At 34.0% G+C, this 20,809-nt stretch overlaps 1 long non-coding RNA gene across 1 annotated transcript in view; it reads left to right on the forward strand.

The window, feature by feature from the left end:
- Positions 1 to 13,116: 13,116 nt before the first annotated feature.
- LOC123385471 overlaps positions 13,117 to 20,809 on the forward strand; it is a 35,104-nt gene continuing 27,411 nt past the window's right edge. The window contains exons 1-3 of the long non-coding RNA XR_006598047.1: positions 13,117 to 13,275; positions 14,325 to 14,450; positions 19,509 to 19,572. This is a non-coding gene — a long non-coding RNA (uncharacterized LOC123385471). The remainder of the gene's footprint in view (positions 13,276 to 14,324; positions 14,451 to 19,508; positions 19,573 to 20,809) is intronic.

Here is a 20,809-nt window from a genome sequence, read left to right on the forward strand (position 1 = left end):
TCAAGACAGCATGGTATTGGCACAAAAACAGACACATAGACCAATGGAATAGAATAGAAACCCCAGAACTAGACCCACAAACGTATGGCCAACTCATCTTTGACAAAGCAGGAAAGAACATCCAATGGAAAAAAGACAGCCTCTTTAACAAATGGTGCTGGGAGAACTGGGCAGCAACATGCAGAAGGTTGAAACTAGACCACTTTCTCACACCATTCACAAAAACAGATTTAAAAGAAGGTAAAAAAAAATCTGAAAACGAACAAACAAGCCCACTGACATAGATGTTTCCATAATGAATGGCAGATATCAATAGAAGATGTAACAGGTTATTGAAAAAGTTCTTGGCATTTAGTGCTTAAAAGCAGGTTCTATGAAGAAAAATCCTTTGCCGTACAACAGGTCCTGTGGTAAATTTGGGCAAGAAAATACTCTGCTGGATGTGATAGGGACTATTGGTCACATGGTCATCATCACCATGACCCCTAAAAAATAAAAACGCAATATACAAAGCATGAAGATACATATACAGCTCCAAAAACATGTCACTGATTCAGATTTGCAAAAGCTGGCAGCTTCCTGTTCGTTGTCGTGGAAGTGTTACGTTCCCTCCAGTGCAGATGTGTGCTGTAAGTGCACAATTAACATCTACTGAGATCCATAATCAGGGATTGTTTCTAGTTTTAAATTTAGATTGTCTATCAGAAGAGGCTTTTCATAGGCAGTTTGAAGCCACAAGAACTGATTTTTCCCCCAGCTTTATTGATATATAATTGACTTCTAACATTGTGTAGGTGTGAGGTGTCCAGTGTGGTGACTTGGTATACATATATATTGTGAAATGATTAGCACAATAAGGTTAGTTAACACATCCTGACCTCACATAGTTTTCATTTTTTGTGTGATGAGAACATTGAAACTCTACTCTTGTGGCAACTTTCAAGTATACAATACAGCATTGTTAACCATAATCACCGTGCTGCATATTACAACTCCAGAACTTACTCATCTTATAAATGAAAGTCTGCACCCTTTGACCAACACCTCCCTATTCCCTCCTCACTCCCCAGCCTTTTGCAAACACTGATCTACTCTGTTTCTGGAAGTTCAACTTTGCTGATTTTTTTTTTAATTTGGCAAAATAATTTTTTAGAGGTAGATCTTATTTTCACGAAAACTTCTTAGATATTGTGATGTTTTAATATGCTCAAATGCTTTTGATTTGCCTTAACTTTGGATAAAAAACTCATTAATATGGCAAATCAATTACAGAGAGGAAATTTCAATTAGATTTATCAAAAGTTATTCTTAATTCAGGGTGCCTGGGTGGCTAAGTCGATTAAGAGTACGACTTTGGCTCTGATATCATGATATCAGATATATATCTGATATCTGATATCACAGTTCATAGGTTCGATCCCCACATTGGGCTCTGAACTGACAGTTTGGAGTGTAGAGCCTGCTTTCCATTCTGTGTCTCCCTCTTTTTCTCTCTCTGCCCCTCTCCCGCTCTGCTCTCTTTCAAAAATAAATAAATAAACTTTAAAAGGAATGTTAAAAAAAAGTTATTCTTAATACAAGGATAGGTACACAACTATTCATGGCAATATTCAATGAAAAATTGCTAGGTAGAGATCTTTTAATCTATATAAAATTAGCTTATAAATAATGCATTATCACACCAAAATATATTTTAAATACATTAAATTTCTTCTAGATATCTTCTTTGCTCGATTAGTATTCGTAACGTATTCTTTTTTCCTCTTTAATTTCAAGTCTAATTCTATTTAAATCATCATAAATTCTCAATTAGTGAAAATTACATTGCAAAGATTTTACTGAATTGGTGAGAGTATTGGTCCATTTTAATTTTGAAATTAAATTATAAACTGTTTTGTTACATAATAAAGAGAACTAATAGAATTAGGACAGTGACTAAGTAATTTAAAAATAAATATGTATTCAGTAGTCACTTTATAATTCTCACAATTCAGATTATAATTTCTCTCCCCCCTCTCTCTCTCTCACACACCCTAAATGAGAAAATATGGAGATAGAGACTCACGCAGGTTAAGTAGCAATAGTAAAACACACACAACTAATTTTACTTTAAAATCTTCTTGATAGCAAAACACATTGGATTTCTTCTTGCTTTGAGAAATTTAGTGAGAAAATGACAATAGGAGACAGACCTCTGTACTCTGAGGCGAAGATGTGGCTATATAGAAGCTATGTGTTTCTTGGGGCGCCTGGGTGGCTCAGTCGGTTAAGCGGCAGACTTTGGCTCAGGTCATGATCTCGCGGTACGTGAGTTTGAGCCCCGTGTCGGGCTCTGTGCTGACAGCTCAGACCCTGGAGCCTGCTTCAGATCCTGTGTCTCCCTCTCTCTGACCCTCCCCTGTTCATGCTCTGTCTCTCCCTGTCTCAAAAGTAAATAAAAAACGTTAAAAAAAAATTTAGAAGCTATGTGTTTCTTAAAAAAAAAAAAAAAGAATCTAAACCTCTAGCCTCTGGTTTTCTCTTCTGCAAAGCAGGTTAATATCTACTTTACAACGGTGTGAGGATTAGATTCCAAAAGGCCTGTTTTACCCAGGTGTATTTTTTCTTGCACTTTTTAAATGGATTGGCACATAAAATGAGAAGCCAAAAGAGGAAAGACACTCATTTGCCATGTTGTGCAAGTGAGGAGAGAACCGTACCCATGATGGTTGGGCAGCAGAAACTTAGCTAGATCGTGTAAAGCAAATGTTGTCTCTGCCAGCAGCGATCAGTGAGGGGTCTGTGACAAAGAAAAGGGATTCCATGCACCTGGCATCAAGATAGACAACTGTATTTGTTTTCTACTGCTGTGTATCACATTTCTACATATTCAGTGATTTAAAACATCACTTATTATCTCACAGTTTCTTTAGGTCGGAAGTTTGGCTCTGGCTTAGCTGGGTCCTCTTTCCAGGTTTCACACAGTTGAAATCAAGGTATCACCTGGGGCTGTAATCTTATCTGAAGCTCAAAGTCCACTTTCAAGCTCTGGTTGTTGGTGCAATTCATTTTCTTGTAGATATAGGATAGGTAGTGGTGCTTGGTTTCTAGAGGCCATGCATTGCTCTTTGCCATATGGCCTTGTCCACAGCATGGAAATTTGATTTCTTTAAGGTCAACTTGAGCACATCTACTGCTGCTTCCTACTTTTTGCCCCTAGATCCTCTTTTAAATGCTTCACCTGATTAGGTCAGAACCACCCAAGATAAACTTTTTTGATCAACACAAACTCAACTGAATAGAGACCTTAATTATATCTTCAAGTTCCCTTTATCTTTTCCATGTAGAGTAACCTAATTACAGGAGTTATCTCATTATATTTATAAATCTCACCCACAATTTAAGGAGAGGAATTACAAAATGGGGTCATTTTACAATTTCATCATAGTTGATATTGGGATATTATGATTGTCATCTCATGATCTATTTCACTTCTTTCCCTTACGTAGCAGTCACACAGTTTGGGACAATACTTTGTTTCCTGGAATAAGCCCTGATTAGAATAAGCAAGTGCAGGAGTGCCTGTGTGGCTCAGTCAGTTGAGTATCCAATTCTTGGTTTTGGCTCAGGTCATGATACATATATATATATCATATATATCATATATATATATACATATATATATGATATATATATGATAGATATATGGTAGATAGATAATATGATAATATATGATATAATATGTATCATGATATATATTATATCATATATATATCATGATACATATTATATCATATCATATATATATATATATCAAAAACATAAGCAAGTGCTTTTAAACATTTTAATGCATTTGATAAATGCATAAACACGATGCATTGTAATCTAATGCACATACACACATATAAATGTATAAATTAAAACATCTGGGATTACTGTGTAATTCGTTCTATTATTTTCTCATCTAGTCTAATGTAGTTTATTCCACTGCACAGTTAAATGTTAGTTGTACTTCATCAAATTGATATCACAAACCCATTCATGTATTATCATAGGAAGTAAAGACACATTGGACTAAGACAACCATTGTAACTCTATTCCCTTGCCAGTGACTGTTGTAGGAAAGCTAAACATTTTATCCCTCAGAATAAGACAGATGAAAAATTCAGAGGGAATGAGTTCTCCAGCAGGATAATTAGTAGGGAAATTGGGGCATTTAAAAGCAAAGAATGTGGAATACATGAGAGTGTGTATAGAAATATTTGCAACTGTAAGTGGAAGACACATTACAAACTCATATTTGTTATCCCACTAAGGCTGTCCTGGGTTTTTAGCAAGCCATACTAGCATTGATGGTGTCCCTATTCATTCTACATATTCTCCTCGATTGAGTAAAGCAATACTGTGGCTGAAGCCTTGTCTCGTTTCATTTGTTTCATGTCGCCATGCTTAGTAATGTAGTGGGAGACTTGGAAGCTGGCATCACAGTTTTACATGTGCGATGGCAATACCAGAGTCTGAAATTCAGCTTCAGAAGATCAGGTTTGCGTACCATGTGAAGACTAATTGTATAAATGTCAGTCTTTTCGGGGGTTCATTAAATTATGATATTTAATTAACATCAATGTCAGTGAAAAAAAAATACCCAAGGCTTTCCTAAAAGCTGTTCCTATTCAAATATATGTTGATTGATAGAAGCCTATTGTTTCTCAGTTCCTGGTAAAGATCTTCACTGCATATATTACCTGGAGACTTCACCAAACACTGAGGTATTTGGAATTCTAATGGAAAAATAGCTTCTGCTTTCTTAGATAGAAAGTTCATTTTCATGAGCAGACCTAGTGACTCTCCCTATCCATCTACTGAGCATGTATCTACAACTTGATTGATTTCGACACATTCTTTACCAGCTAGTTATTGGTCACAGAATCCCATGAATAAAAATAAGAATCCATTTATTGGTTGACATATCAGAACATGTTAGGAAGGCCTGGTTTCAATTTATGAAATATCATATCGACTTTATTCCTAGGTATTAAGGCATAATAATAAACATGCAGCTCTGTGATTTCTTAATTGAAATGGACTTATTCAATATAATTTAAGTTAATTTTGTAAAATATTTAGTAAGTGATCACTAAATAATGAAAACAATTAGGCCAGGAGTAGGGTCAGACTCTAAAGTAGCCATGCTGCTAACAAGTAAGAGTGTGAAAGGAAATATGAATCTAGTCACATCTTTCTTGAGCCTTATTATTGGCTACATAAAATGTATTAGTTCTCTGATATTTGTAAACAAAAAGTGATTCTAACTTCTTTTGCAGAATAAGAAGAAACATGAAGTGACGAAACCTATTGAACAGGGCAGATGGTAGATATCCATGATCGGTTTCAATGCACATTTGTGATTCGAGATGAATAGGTTACGGCAATCACAGTGATCCTATAGCAGGGCAGAGTATAAAGAACAGAGAAACAAATTAAATAAAAATCAAACGTATTCATTAGGAAACACAAAATGTATCGGCATGTTTTTACTTAGCTTATAAGTACATTGTTTATCAACGCCTTCAGCATATGGCAAAAATGAATTCTTTCTTTCCCTGTACCCTTAAATGCCTTTAAAGTCATCAAAAAGAATAATGCAGCACTAGAGAATAGGCCCAGAAATAGAAAAAAGCAGTAGAGAAAAACACAAACAAGTGAATCTATAAACCAGCAATCTAACTCCTAATGAGAGAGGAAAACTATAAGAATAGACTCAAATAAAAGCTATAGTTATAATATAATATTAACTTCCAAACAAAATGTAATTAAGTGTAGAGGCAAGACCTAGTTCCATAAATAGCTATCCATAATCATATACAATTGGCATGCCATTATTTTCTATTAGAAAAAAAAGTAAATGAGAGTAAAATGCAATATTAAATGTCTGATAAAATTGAGCTCCTAATTAAGTCTTCAGCTGAATTAAGTAAGCATTTCCCTTTCACTTTTTCTTTATGTGTCATGTATAGGCTGTTAAAAATGCTTGGCGTCATTACAGTCAAAATAGATGTATTTTTGCCTGTTCTGAACAACATGAAGTTTGGCAGGAAATGAAGCACCCAAACCACAGCCAAATTACTGCATCCTTGAATTGCTCATGCAAGCAAGAAAAACCTATGGTCTCTTAAACTGGAAAAATAATTATACTTTTGTGACTTCTCTGTCCAGCACACAGTTTACAACAACAACTTCCTGCCACATCCAAAATAATCCTTTACTGGCACTCAACTGTAAGCAGTAGTTTAATCCACTGAATATTTATTATAGGATCCTCACTAACATTTCTTATATTAGTAAATTTTAAAGAAATGTTTAAATCCTTCACCTTTTTTGCAGCAAAGGGTGAATTTTTCCTCCAAATTGGTCACATTTCATTAGACTGTTACACTTTGGCCTTTTTTAATAAGCTTGAGATCTCTACATTTCAATTCCTACAAAAGCTCAATTTTGTGGCTGAGGGAAAACATGTGGGGATATGTAGCCTTTAACCACTAAGTTTTACATTTAAACCCAGTGTCAGTTGTCAGTAACCAAGTGGCATTGCATCTCACAGCCATTCTAGAGCTGCTGAAAAAATTTCAGTCGCCTCGGTTTAATTTCTCGTGAATATGCTGTTTTTATTACTTCAAACTAAAGCCAGATCTGGCCAAAAATCATAGTGGGTCCACAATTAAAGGGGCCAAGAGTTTAGATGCACTGAGTCTTAGTTGTGTGTGGAAATTCTAATTTATTTGGGAAACTTTTGCTCTCTTCTATAGTTTCCAAGAGTTTTAGAAAGAAACAAAAAATTATAACTCAAAAATTTCCGTTAGTATGTCGTAATTATTTTAAAAAAATTACTGACAAAGCTATGAAACTTTAAAATAAACTATGTTTCACCTATATTAAAAACAATACTTATGACTGCTGGTCTTGGCCATGATGAAGTAGCTGGTATTAATCCTATTATAAGAGCTTCATTTTTTTTGTCATACAAAATGATAAATACTGGAAATATATGTAAAACAAGTTTTTGAGACATTAGACAGCAAAAAACAGAGTGCCACAGTTCTTGAGACGAAGAACCACACATTTACCCTGACTTTCTCTCAGAAAGCATTTTCCAAGTTACATAAGGAAACAGAGCCTAAGCTGACAGCAACTCTGGATGGCGCAACAGAGTTTGCTATTCAGGCTTGCCTAAGGGGGTTAGCTGAGGTGTGGTGGATAGAAAAGAAGGAAACCACAAAGACCAAATCTCAAAAGTCTGCATCAGAACACCCAACATATCCTTGGCTAACTCATAAGTTGTGCATATGCAAGGCGAGACTCCAGGAGGCATAGCAGAACTGAACAGAGATTTCAGAAGTCGCAAACTGCTGTGGAGATATTAGAATTCAAGCCCAGCCAGAGTGGAATGAACTTGATGAACAGCCCAGGCACTGAGTTGAGACTTCAAAGGACCAAGCTCTTATAGCCAGGGCTGTCCTACCCCTAAGAAGTAAGGACAAGATTGAAATAGACCTGCTCTGGAAGAAGGTTAAAAACCTAGGCTTGAAGTGATTTAACTGCCTACTGGAAAATAAAACAACCTTCTTTGCAAGAATACAATATAATCTAGAACCCCAGCAATGGCCAACATCTAATATAAACTCACTAGGCATGTGAATAAGAAAGAAACAAGTGACAGATAATCAAGAGATAAAGTAGTTTGTAGTCACAGACCCAAGCAGGAACTAGATGTCAGTGTTAACAGGCAAAACTTCAAATGTGATTAGATGTTGCTACATGTTTAAAAATTTAGAAAAAGGTGAACACAGGGATTAACAGATGGAGTAATTAAAAAGAGAACCAGACGACTAAAAAGAATTAAAAGACACTTTATAATTGGAAAATACAGTATCTGCAATAAGAACTCCTTTGATAGCTCTTGATTTGCATCAGCAATGTCACTGCAATTAATGGGGAAAAGAAAGTACTTTAAATAAATGGAGCTATAGCAAGTGGATATCTATATGGCAAACACATGAACTTTGACTCATTTCATTCCATTAATAAAAAATCAACTTGTGGGGCACCTGGGTGACTCTGTCTGTTGGGCGTCGGACTTCAGCTCAGATCATGATCTCGCCGTTCATCGGATCGAGCCCCGCATCGGGCTCTGTGCTGACAGCTCAGAGCCTGGAGCCTGCTTCTGATTCTGTGTCTCCCTCTCTCTCTGCCCCTCCCCTGCTCACACTCTGTCTCTGTCTCTCTCAAAAATAAATAAATGTTAAAATTTTTTTTTAAATCAACTTGAAGTGGATCAGAAATCTAAATGTGATAGTTAGAATACTAAACTTCTATTAGCAAACATATAAAAACATCTTCATACTCTGGAGAATACAAATATTTTAGTCATATACAAAAGGTACTGGCAATAAAAGGAACATGATAAATTTGACCTCATCAAAATGTGAAATTTTGCTCACTTAAGAGACCACTAAAATTTTAAATTCAAGGCAGATACTGGTAGAAAACATTTTCAATACATATGTCTGACAAAGACTTTTATCCAAAGTACATAAATAACTTTTACCAATCAGTTTGTAAAACACAAACGATTTTTTTTCTTTTTTAACAGACAGAAGACTTAAACAGGCATGCACACAAGAAATAAAAGCAAAAAAGAATAACTGAATGGTCAATCAGATTATTTATCAACATCACTCATCATCAGGGAAATGAAAGTTAAATATATAAGTTAGAGTTAAAGTATAACTAAAACATACTTTCCAGATTGAGTCAACAAAACAGACTTGCAACATCAAAAGTTGGAAATGATATAGAGCCGCTAAAACGCTCATATATCGCTGGGAGGAGCTTGAAAAGTATAAGTAATTTGTAAAATGTTTGATAGTATTTTATAAATTGACATGGTAATCCCATTACTAGATAATATCCCAGAAAAAAAAAAAGGTACATTTTTTCAATTCATGGCCAGTGTATTCATGACAGACCACTACTAGAAACAATCAGGGCAAAACTCAAAAAACAGAAGAATGGATAAATAAATTGCAGTATATTCATTCAATGGACTACAACTCAGAAATTAAAACAAACAAGATTGTGATATTGATACACATAACAGCATGGATAACCCTCAAAAAACATTATGTTTATTGAAATTAGCCAGGAAACAGAGACATTCTGTGATTCAACTTATTTTAGGTAAATAAAGGGAAAGGGACAAATCTATTTATGGAAATAGAAATTATAAAAAGGATTACCTCTGAGGAGTAAAGGGAAGGGAGGCGATTGACACAAGGGAACATTCTAGGTAATGGAAATATTCTTATGAGTACATGCATATACAAAATTCATTAATCTCTATACATCATATCTGTACATTTCAATGTATGTCAATTTTATTTCAATTTTAAAAATTCATTGCATGGCTGTAACAGTTGTCGAGAAACTGCAAAAATCTGATTTATGACTTCAAATACAAGTGGATAAAAAGCATCTAATTTAAGCACAAAAAGAAAACAAGGAATGGAAAAGCAAAGTGAGAGATATGTGGGAAATGGTCAGATGATCTTATATATGCTTAATTGGAGTATCAGGAGGAGAGATGATAAAGAATGGGATATAAGTGATAGTTGAGGAAATCACAGCTAAGAATAAAAAAAAGAGAGAAAGAGAGAGAGAGGGAGGAAGCCAAACCATAAGAAACTCTTAAAAACTGAGAATAAACTGAGGGTTGATGGGAGGGTGGGAGGGAGGAGAGGGTAGGTGAGGGGTATTGAGGAGGGCACCTGTTGGGATGAGCACTGGGTGTTGTATGGAAACCAATTTGACAATAAATTGCATATTAAAAAATAAGTAAATAAAACAAAATAAAGACATTAATCCGTAATTTCAAAAATGACACTGAACTCTGACCAGAAAAAAAAAAATAAAGAAAAATAATTAACTTACATTATGGTCAAAAACTGCTAAAAACTAAAATATAGACTCATAAAAACATCAAGAGGAAAGAAAGACACGTTACCTTCAGTGGAACAAGAGAAATGTCTGACTTTTCAATAACACTATAGAAGCCAAAAGACAGTGAATAGACATCTTGAAAATGGTGAAAGGAAAAAAAAAAAGCTTTCTCACTTAGAATTCTATATTTATTTAAAATATATTTTAAAAATAAAAATGATATACAAGTTTAAAAAAAAACTATCTGTCACCAAAAGACTTGCACTACAAGAAATACTAACGAAAGTTCTTTAACCTAAAAAAATTATCTCATATGGAAGCATGAAAGTGCAAGAATGAATTAGCAACATAGAATGAATGTATGTGAAAATGTGAGCAAAAACTGACTGTCTAAAACAACATGAATTTTAATGTTTTATGAGGTATATAATATATGAAGAAATAAAATACATGAGAATAATAGAATAAAGATGGACATTATAGATGAAATTCAACACCAGGTATCGTGTGGAAGTGTTGAATCACTATACTGTCTACCTGAAACTAATATTACACTGTATGTTAACTAACTGGAATTTAATAAAGACAATAAAAACATAAAGTAAGCTCTTCCAGGGGTTTTTGTGTTGTTTGGGATATGGCAAAAATAACTACATATAGTAGACAATAAGAATATGTTGTGTAATTTTAGTGTAATCAGTAAAAAAAAGACTAATAGAAGAGGTTAGATGGATTAATGTGAAATTCTTAATTAACACAAAAGAAGGAAGTAATGGAGGAATAAAGTAACAAAAACACTCTTGGCACAAATAGGAAAAACAGTGGAGCTAAGCCTATTTCATCAAAACTCACGTTAAACAATATTTATCAATATCTGACATAGGTACAGAACATACTTTAAAATCATAACCTGTGTTAAATAGTCAAAAGTCCAGCAGCTATAAATAATTTTTAAAAATTAAGGACGAAACAGATTTTAAAGTTTAGTTTCCATTCTCATGTTTATTTGTCATGTTCAATTTATTGTGTAAGTATGCTATATTATTATGAACAACAGGTGATATACTGGATGGATGGACTTGATATCACAGGAAATGTACTCACTCATGAAAGATAAATGTCATATACATCTATTGGTATGTTAAGAATACTTTGTATTTTTCACATTTTGCTTTGACTTTTTTTCATGCTTATTTATCTTGAGACAGAAAGAGAAAGCATGCATGTGCAAGCAGGGGAGAAGCAGAGAGAGAGAGTGAGAGAGAATCTCAGTAGGCTCCGCAATGTCAGTGTGGAGCTTGACTCAGGAGTCAAACCCACGAACCCTGAGACAAAATGAAGAGTCTGAAGCCTAACCGAGTGTGCCACCCAAGCACCCCGCTTTGACATTTTTATTACAGTTCAACAATTTTGTCGAGTGAACATTTGTGTATCAGCATATTGTTACTGATCAAGTGACATAAACCACTCTGAGTCTGGTATCCCAGAAAGATAGTGTCTTAATGTGATATTGATATATCAGGGTTCGTGAATACAAGCAATACTGTGTGCAATCAATCAATGTAGAGTTCCAGTCAATGACCCTGTTAGATTAAACCCATGAAACAAGCTTGGAAACTCTCCTTAGTCCTTAAGCAAAATGACGTTCATTGTTCAGTCAGTTCAGGTCTCCATCTGCCAGAACTTGAGACTTCTATGGGGCTCTCTGAGTTTATCTTCCTGATTCTTTTATATTTTAGGATAATTCTTTTCAAATCATCCCAGAAATACAAATTTATAAATTTTTATAATTATACTTATACAATTACACTTATACAATTGTTGTTGTATAATGCAGAATCCTTAATTATTAAATTGTGAATACTATGATCATTTTCCATCGGTGGGGAGATATGAAGGATAATGTAAGCAAAATGCAAAAAATAAAATAAGGGAAGCAAGACTTTGCAATGTTTAGAGACAAATTCTTTTATCAGCTTCTAAAATACAAACAGCTTGGTAAAATATGAACAGCTTCTATTCTGATAGCGTATTACTTCTCATTGCCTCAGCAAAACTATTTTTGAATCTACAAAGCTTTTGCCACTATCCTATTCATGGGAAATCTATCACAGTTCTGCAAATCACTCAAATTTTGTAGGAAATTATAATGCTGAAAATGATCACACAAGGCTCCATTTTAGCTTCATCCTAGTTCTGTTCTTGGGTATCAGAATATGCTGCAGGTGTTTAATCCTGAAACGACTCCGCACAATTTGTTTCTTATTACCAATGAAGTAGTCATTCCTTTTCAAAAGTCATCAATCTCATATTAGTGATGATTGTATTTTATACACTTTTTATAGTTACCATACATTAAGAAGTTTGTGTTTCCAATTTTTTAAAGTCAGTATTTTTATGTTTACTGCTAATATTTTAATAGTAAAATATTACATTTGGAATATATCCTAATTCTAAATCTATCTGCCTTGAGATTAAACATTTTCACAATTTCCTAGAGGACAAAGTAAGGTAGGCAATTTGAGAGGCAGGGAAAATCTATGGAATGGAGTTAGAAATTGGTTCATAAAAAGGTAAATAGACTTAGGAAATGAGACACACATATTTTGTGCAAGTAACAGCTAATCTTGTTGCCCACGGCTTTACGTCTAATTTTGGAATACCTTAGAAAGAAAAGCATACTTTTTTGTTGTTGTTTGATTGATTGATTTTGGGCCAGTAGCTACTTACTTCTATCAAAGTTAAATCTTAGTTAAACGTATCATTCGTGGGCATGTACTTCTAAATTTGCTTTTCGGCTAAGGCAAATGCAAATTTTAAGATACAAGGAAAATCTTTCTCCAAATACTGCAAGGTTCCAATAACTTTATAAAATTGCATTAAAATGAGTAAATTGACCCAGGAGGCCACTGAAGTAAAATTAACAATTAGAAGTTGGCATTTGAGATATTAGGAGATATTGAAATAGATTTATTTCATATAGGATATGCGACTCCTAAAATATTAATTAATTTCATGATTACTATGAAAGTTTTAGACAAACTATGTATTAGAATTAGATTTAAATCAGAAACTAATTAAGGTTTGTTATAATTATATGCATTCTTATGTAGATTCTCATTTATCTACCCAACCAGATTTCTGTTTTTATAATCCAGAGACAAAATTCACTAAAATTCCCATATGAGATCAGGATAGAGTCAAGCAAATACAGAGAAGCTTTGTTTCTTCCTCCTTCTCACCCTCTCTGATATGAAAAATTGGATGCTGAGAGAGTTCTACTTTTCTGAAAACTTTAAGGTGCGCGAAATCTTCTTGTCATTTTCTTGTAAGTCCTGATGCTAGGTTGGTATTATCAGGAAGAGACCTATTTTGATGGTCATGCCTGTAGTACTTCTTGCATATTTATTTCTTAAATTATTTGACTTAAACAACCATAAAAGGCCAAATATATTTGAGCTATGGTTTCTCGCAGTTCTAAAATTTATAACATATTTACCTCTGCTCATAAGACGCATTTGTAACTGGTCAGGTAATGTTTTATGGGAAGAAAATCCAGGTACCAACTTTGGCTCAAACCAGAGTCAAGATGAGCAAGTCTTGGAAACAAGTTCTTCAGATCAGGTGGGCAAATTGGAAATATCTGAATTTGTAAATAATTCTATCAGTGTCGTGTAATTCTAAAGGGGGTGGGCTTCACAGTTAGGAATTAGCTCCAACCGTGCTACTTGTGTGCTTGTGCTAATTTCAGAGCAGCTCTCATTCTTAGTGTTCTCACGTTAAAATCCGTTTATTAATTTAGCAAGAAATTGATTACGCTCAAGCAAAAAGCAAAACATCATGCAGTGGGTGAAAACGAAGAAGTACGGTGGTACAGGAATATTAAAATAGGTATTTCATAATCCCCAAGGAAGGGTCAAGCAATAGGCCTCATGACTGTCTGGAAACAAGAACTTAGAAAGACATTAATAATGAACCCAGGACATGCCCTGTGTTATCTAGGGACACATGATCTCACAATTTCACTTTTCTCTGGCTCTGCTCTGTTATTTGTTCTTTCTGCACGTTTTTTTTTTTCTGCCTGTCTTGTATAAGGTAGATTCACAGCACTCTCTAATTCTAGCATTCGTAATACAGTACACTTAACAATTTGCAAAATAATCTTCAACTATACTTAGTAGTTTTCTGTCAATAGTGATATGATAATGTAGCTTTGAAACCATTTTATAAATATTGTATGAAAATATATGTGTGTGAGAATAAATAGGTAGAGGGAGGGGGGATTTATTATGAGGAATTAGATTGCATGATTATGGTAGCTGAGAAGTTTCATAATCTACCATCTGCAGACTGGACACCCAAGAAAGCTGGTGGTATAATTCCACACTGAAGCTGAAGGGGAGCTGATGGTGTAAATCCCAGTTGAAAAGCAAAAGACATGTCACAGCTCAACAGGCAGGCAGGCAGTCAAAATGGTGAGTTCTTCCTTTCTCCACTTTTTGTTCTATTTAGGCCCTCAAGAGATTGGATGATGCCCCTACTTTACTAAGTCTACAGATTCAAATGCTAATCTCATCTAGAAACATCCTCACTGACACAGGAAAAATAATGTTTAATCTAGCCAACCGCGTTGCAGTTACGTTGACACACAAAATTCAATATCATAACACCTCAATGAAGTCATAAAATTCGGCATCATTAATGGTGGGACAACCTAACAATATATGCTTTCTGTATGACACAATAAAAAACTATACTGCCTATAAAGTGCAATTTTTCTACTACGACATGTATCTTCATAAGGTAAATTAACATATTCAATTGGTAAATTGGGAAGTAATGTCAATAGAATATAGAAAGTATGATGGTTTGGGGTGCCTGGGTGGCTCAGTTGGTTAAGCGTCCAGCTTTGGCTCAGGTCATGATCTTACAGCTTATGGGTTTGAGCCCTGCGTCAGGCTCTGTGTTGATAGCTCAGAGCCTGGGGCCTGCTTCAGATTCTGTGTCTCCCTCTCTCTCTCTGCCCCTCCCCCATTCACTCTCTGTCTCTTTCTCTCTGTCTCTCTCTCAAAAATAAATAAATATTTAAAAAAGAAAGTATGATGTTTATTTATGAATTGTTTTTAATCAAGAAGAGCAGAAATAGAATTATTACCTGGCATAATATTGCCAGAGAAAACTGGCTCAAAGAAGAAAAGATGTGCTGTGTTTAAGGCAGAAAGTTATCAACATGTTTAGAACCAGTCAATAACAGGTATAGGTATATTCAGAGGTAGGCCAAGGAATAGGATGGGACCTTATCACAATTAGCTACAATTATAAATATATTCTTTCTTGATTTCTTCTAAAAGCTTTATATTAATACTTTTCACATTTAGTACTGCAATTCATCTAGAATGAAATTTTGCATATAGTCTCATAGAAGTGTCTAAGTTTGTTATTTTTTTGTGTATGTATATGGTTTAGGTAGCATCACTATTGAAAAGACTGTGCTCTTTCCCTTGCTCTACAGTGTTGTCTTTGCCATAGACCTTCCTCTATTTGTTTGTGGATTTGTTCCTAAACCCTCTATGCTGTTTCTCTGGTCTATTTTTCAATCTTTGTCATTGTTGTACACTATTTAGTGAGGTGTTATAAGAAGATGTTTAAGTAGTAGTCTAGTAGTTTAAGATTGTCAATTTCTACTTATTCAAGGCTATCCTGACTATTCCTACCCGTTGCATTTCCAGATAACTTTTAGAATTAGCTTGTCATTTTCTAACCCCTCCAAAACTGAAAAAAAAAAAAAAACTAGGATTTTTAGTGAGATCATATTATCTCTGTATAAATTTTGAGAATTGCCTTCTAGTCCATTAGACATAGGATAGCCCCAGTTATTTCGATCTTTCCTAATACTTGTCAGTGTTTTGTTGTTTTCCACATATAGTTCCCACATAACCTACATTAGATTGATGTGATTGTAAACTGTATTATTTGAAAAATTAATTCTTGTTTTTGCTAGTATATAACTACAGTTAATTTTTATAGTAACTTCATGTCCAGTCCAGTGATGTAGCTCAATTCATTAATTCTAATAGTGTGAGTGTATTTTCTTTTGAACTTTCTATGGGAAAATCATGCTCTCTGCACATTCAGAGATTTTTTTTTGACATCATCATTATCATTTTATCATCATTTTATTACTATTATCATCATTATCATCATTTTATTACTATTTGGTTTATTGCACTGGGTAGGCCTTACAGGAAAATCTTGTGTTAATAGGTCATAGGAGCCATTCTTGTTTCACTCCATAAATCAAAATCTTTTATTTTATTACTAAAATTGTTTGTGTTTTTTTAAAAAATAGATGCCCATATAAGAAAATAGATGCCATAAAAATAGATGCCCAGAATAAGAAAGTTCTGTTTTATTTCTAGTTTTCCATTATTTAAAATTATGAATGGGCTTTGAGATAATTATTATAATTCTTTCATTCTTTTGTGTTAAATTAGAAAATTACATTGCATTTATTTTAAAATTTATTTTATTTTAAAATTTAATCCATTCTTGAAGTCCTAGAATAAACATAGTTTTATGACATATTGTCTTTTTAATTAATTAATGGATTCCTTTAGATAATATTTTCTTTGCAGTCTTTACATCTATTCATTAAAGATACTTGCATTTTAAGGTTTTGGTATCAAGTTAATCTGGGCTCATAAAAAGAGTTTTGAATATTCCTACTCTGGATTTATAGAAGTAACTATTTTGATTATATTTTTATTTATTTGTTTAAATATTTTCACTTGGAGTTTTATCTTAAATATTTTATTAATTAAAATCAATTATAAACCCTAATTGGATTTTTATTTCTTCTTTCAATTTTGAGAAAGCTAAATTTTTCTAGGAATTTCATTTACATTTTCATATTTACTGGCATAAAAGCAGCTTAAATATCCTTTTCTTTTTTGGCCCCACAGTAGCTCTATGAAACAAATTACCTTAAGGATAATTGGCCTAAAAAAAAATTCATTGCCTTTTGTGCATTGACTAAGTGTCCAATGAACTACATGAATTCATTAATTTTAGTGGCTTAAATAGAATTTGTTTGTATTATCTTTGTAATAACATGTTATCTACAAATAACAAGAATTTTTTTTCTACCTCTCCAATCTTACACATCTGTTATCTATCTACACTATTTACACTATCTATCTATCATCTATCTATCTATCTATCTTTCTATCATCTATCTACCTATCATCATATATCTATCATCTATATTGGCTTTGTTCTTTCTGCTTGTCAACTTGGCATAGTTCTTACAGTCTAAGCTGTACTTGAAGGGATCACATCCTTCATCGCCAGCTGTGTTAAGCTGGGCAGTTGTGCTGGTTTTGGCTGGGTCCCTCTCAACATATCTGGAGCCTCAGCTTTGTCTTTTGTGCTTATTCAGCTTTGCTCCACATGGTCTCCCATCTGTTCAAACTAGCTTGGGCTTGTTTATAAGGAAGACATAAGGGTCCAAAAGAAAGAGTGGAATCACAGAAGGCATCTTGAAATCTAGGCTTAGAACTCACATGCTATTGGGATGCCTGGGTGGCTCAGTGGGTTAAGCATCCAACTTCGGTCCAAGTCATGATCTCACAGCTTGTGAGTTCAAGCCCCACATCAGGTTTGTGCTGACAATCAGAGTGTAGACCCTGCTTCAGCTTCTGTGTCTCCCTCTCTCTGCCCCTCCCCCATTCACACTCTGTTTCTCTCTCAAAAATAAATAATAAAACATTAAAAAAAAAAAAAGAACTCACATGCTATCATTTTCTACCACATTTTATTAGCTAAGAAAATAATAAGACCCGGTTCAAAGAATGTAACCAACTGGGTGGCTCAGTTGGTTAAGCATCTGATCTTGATTGTGGCTCAGGTCATGATCTTACAGTTCATGAGTTCAAGCCCCACATCAGGTTCTGGGCTAACAGTATGGAGTCTGTTATAATTCTCCTCTCTTCCTCTCTCTCTGCTCCTCCTGTGCTCTCTTGCACTCTCTCCATAAAAATAAATTTAAAAATAAATAAAAATTACAAAAAGAAGGCTGAAATATATTCAACCTGTCTGTAGGAGGAACTGAAAAGTCAGATTTAAAAAAGAAAAGATAGAGGGAAAAATGGAAATAGAAGCCATTTTTACAATCAATCTGTTACTCTCCTATTTTTTTCATTGCCTTTACCACTGTAGTATTTTCACTTTTTTTTCATTTTTGATATTAATTGTTCCTCTTTGTTCTGTTTCTTGGTTAATCTGTATAGGTTTCTCAATTATTAATCTTTTCAAAAAAAAATCAAAATTTGGCTTTGCTGATTTTTTTCTTTCTCTTTTTTATTTCATTAATTTCTGTTCTTATCTTTATTATTTCCTTCATTCAGCTTTTTGGAGCAGTAATTAATTACCTGTTTCAACATTTTACAGAAATTCTTAAATAATTGACTTTCAATCATTTCTAAGTAATTGACTTTTAACTTTCCCTAACATATATGATTTCAAATATTTTCTACTTTGCAATGTGATCTATTATTTGAAAAATAAGCTACTTATGGGAGTCTCTTTATTTCAAAATGTCTGGAGATTATCAATAAATTTTTATTATTCCTCTATAATTCTATTATTATCAACAACAACGTACACATTTCCAACCTTTTGAGTTATTTTTTCCCCCAGCATATGATTCATTTTTTTTCGGTTTTCATGAGTATTTGAAAAGTATGTGCAGTAATCATTGTTGGCTGCAGTTTCTTACATGTATCATTCGGTCAAATTTGTTCATCATTCTGCTCAAATATTCTAAACTCATACTGATTTTGGCTTTCTTTTTTCTTCCTGAAAACAGTATGCTACAATTACTACCAGGATTGTGGATTTACTTGTATCTCTTTTTTATTTTTTTATTTTTTTAATTTTTTTTTTCAACGTTTATTTATTTTTGGGACAGAGAGAGACAGAGCATGAACGGGGGAGGGGCAGAGAGAGAGGGAGTCACAGAATCGGAAACAGGCTCCAGGCTCTGAGCCATCAGCCCAGAGCCCGATGCGGGGCTCGAACTCGCGGACCGCGAGATCGTGACCTGGCTGAAGTCATACGCTTAACCGACTGCGCCACCCAGGCGCCCCATATCTCTTTTTTAAATCCATCCATTTTATTTTCAATTGCTAAGTATAAACAATTTTGGATAGATGATTTTAAGAAATTATTACTGATTTTCTAGGTATGAAAATGGCATATTTATCTAGGCTAAGATTATTATATTTAGAAGATGCAGAATGAATAATTTAAGGCAGAAGGCATCTGAAATTGAAACCTATTATCACTATTTCAGGAAATAAATTTTGTTTTTTATACACATATAGTTTTACAGCAAAAAATTTATCATTGCTAATTCTAGGAGTTAGGTATATGGGTGTTATAGTACAATTGTTTTAAGATTTCTGTATGTTTAAGGCTCTCATAATTAAGCATATTATAAAAATATTTAGAATGTTCTAAAAATATTTCTGAAGTTGTTTTTTAGATGCCTTATCATGCTGACTAGAGACAGAAAAGGATTCTTACAGTAGAATGGGGGTAAGTTTCTCTTTGTGTATTAATACTGGCACTTCAGTATGTATGTTAATCTTTTCCTCAAAAATCTGACTTAATGTATTCAGAAACAATCATCTAATCCATTTATCTCTGTATTATCAATCTATTTAGAATATTCTATGGCAGAAAGTATCTGTTTCCCCATATTACGCCCTTAGTCAACCTGTGTTGAGTGACTGCAGATGAAGATCTATGTTCCACAGTATGTTATTTTTTCAATTTAGGGCACTACAACTTGGTCCAATAGCAATTCTATGTACTCCACGTTTTTCTTTAAGGATCTCATTGCTTGCAATTCCACTCAAAGAATAAATACCAATATTGAGCCTTATTTAATTGCAGGGAACAGAAGCCTACTTAAGTTTGATCAAGTAAAAGGAGATTTATTATACAGCTATTAATGAAAAAGAGTGTGCTGATCAAAGCCTCAGAAAGAGAGGAAATTTAGGCAGTCATAACTTGTTAATAGGAGATTGCTTTTAGTTTCTTTTCTCTCTTGGTTTTTTATCATCTTATGTCCTCAACATCTTTGTCTCAGATTTATCAGGAGAGAGTTTCTGATTGAATCAGTCCAGTTGATGGATTGTTCTTTGGAGTAGGAGTCTTCCCCATCCATTCAGATGCTCTTAGGTGGGAGTGAGGGTATATGTCTCATATTCTAAATGGGGAAACCATAACTGTTGGTCAGAAAAATTCTTTCAGAAGAGGTTGTGGGCTGGGAAATAGTGATCACAACTTCAAGACATTCTGTCAACTCGAGCATTGTCAAGGCCCTCAGCAAACTGAGCCAGTTTTCAGCAATGATTCTAATTTAGAAAAGTAAAAGGATTAGGTCTGCATGTGTGTGAATTCAGCTGATATTTTATAATAAATTATAACAGTTAAAAAAATCTTATCTTCTATGTTTTATAATCAGCTTTTTGGAAAAAGAGGCTTCCCTTAATACATTATTTTATTAATATTATATGAAATGCCTCAGACTTTCATCAAGGTATAACAAAATGTTTAGATAAACTAGCCAATTTGGTTGTTTTATGTTTATTTATTTACTTTTGAGAGAGAGAGAGAGAACAAGCAGGGGAGGGACAGAGAAAGAGAGGGAGACAGAATCTGAAGCAGACTCCAGGCTCAGCACTGTCAGCACAGAGTCCGATGCGGGGCTTGAACTCCCGAACTCTGAGATCATGACCTGAGCTGAAGTCAGACACTTAACCAACTG

The sequence above is a fragment of the Felis catus genome, chromosome B2 (assembly GCF_018350175.1).
Source record: "Felis catus isolate Fca126 chromosome B2, F.catus_Fca126_mat1.0, whole genome shotgun sequence".
NCBI lineage: Eukaryota > Metazoa > Chordata > Mammalia > Carnivora > Felidae > Felis > Felis catus.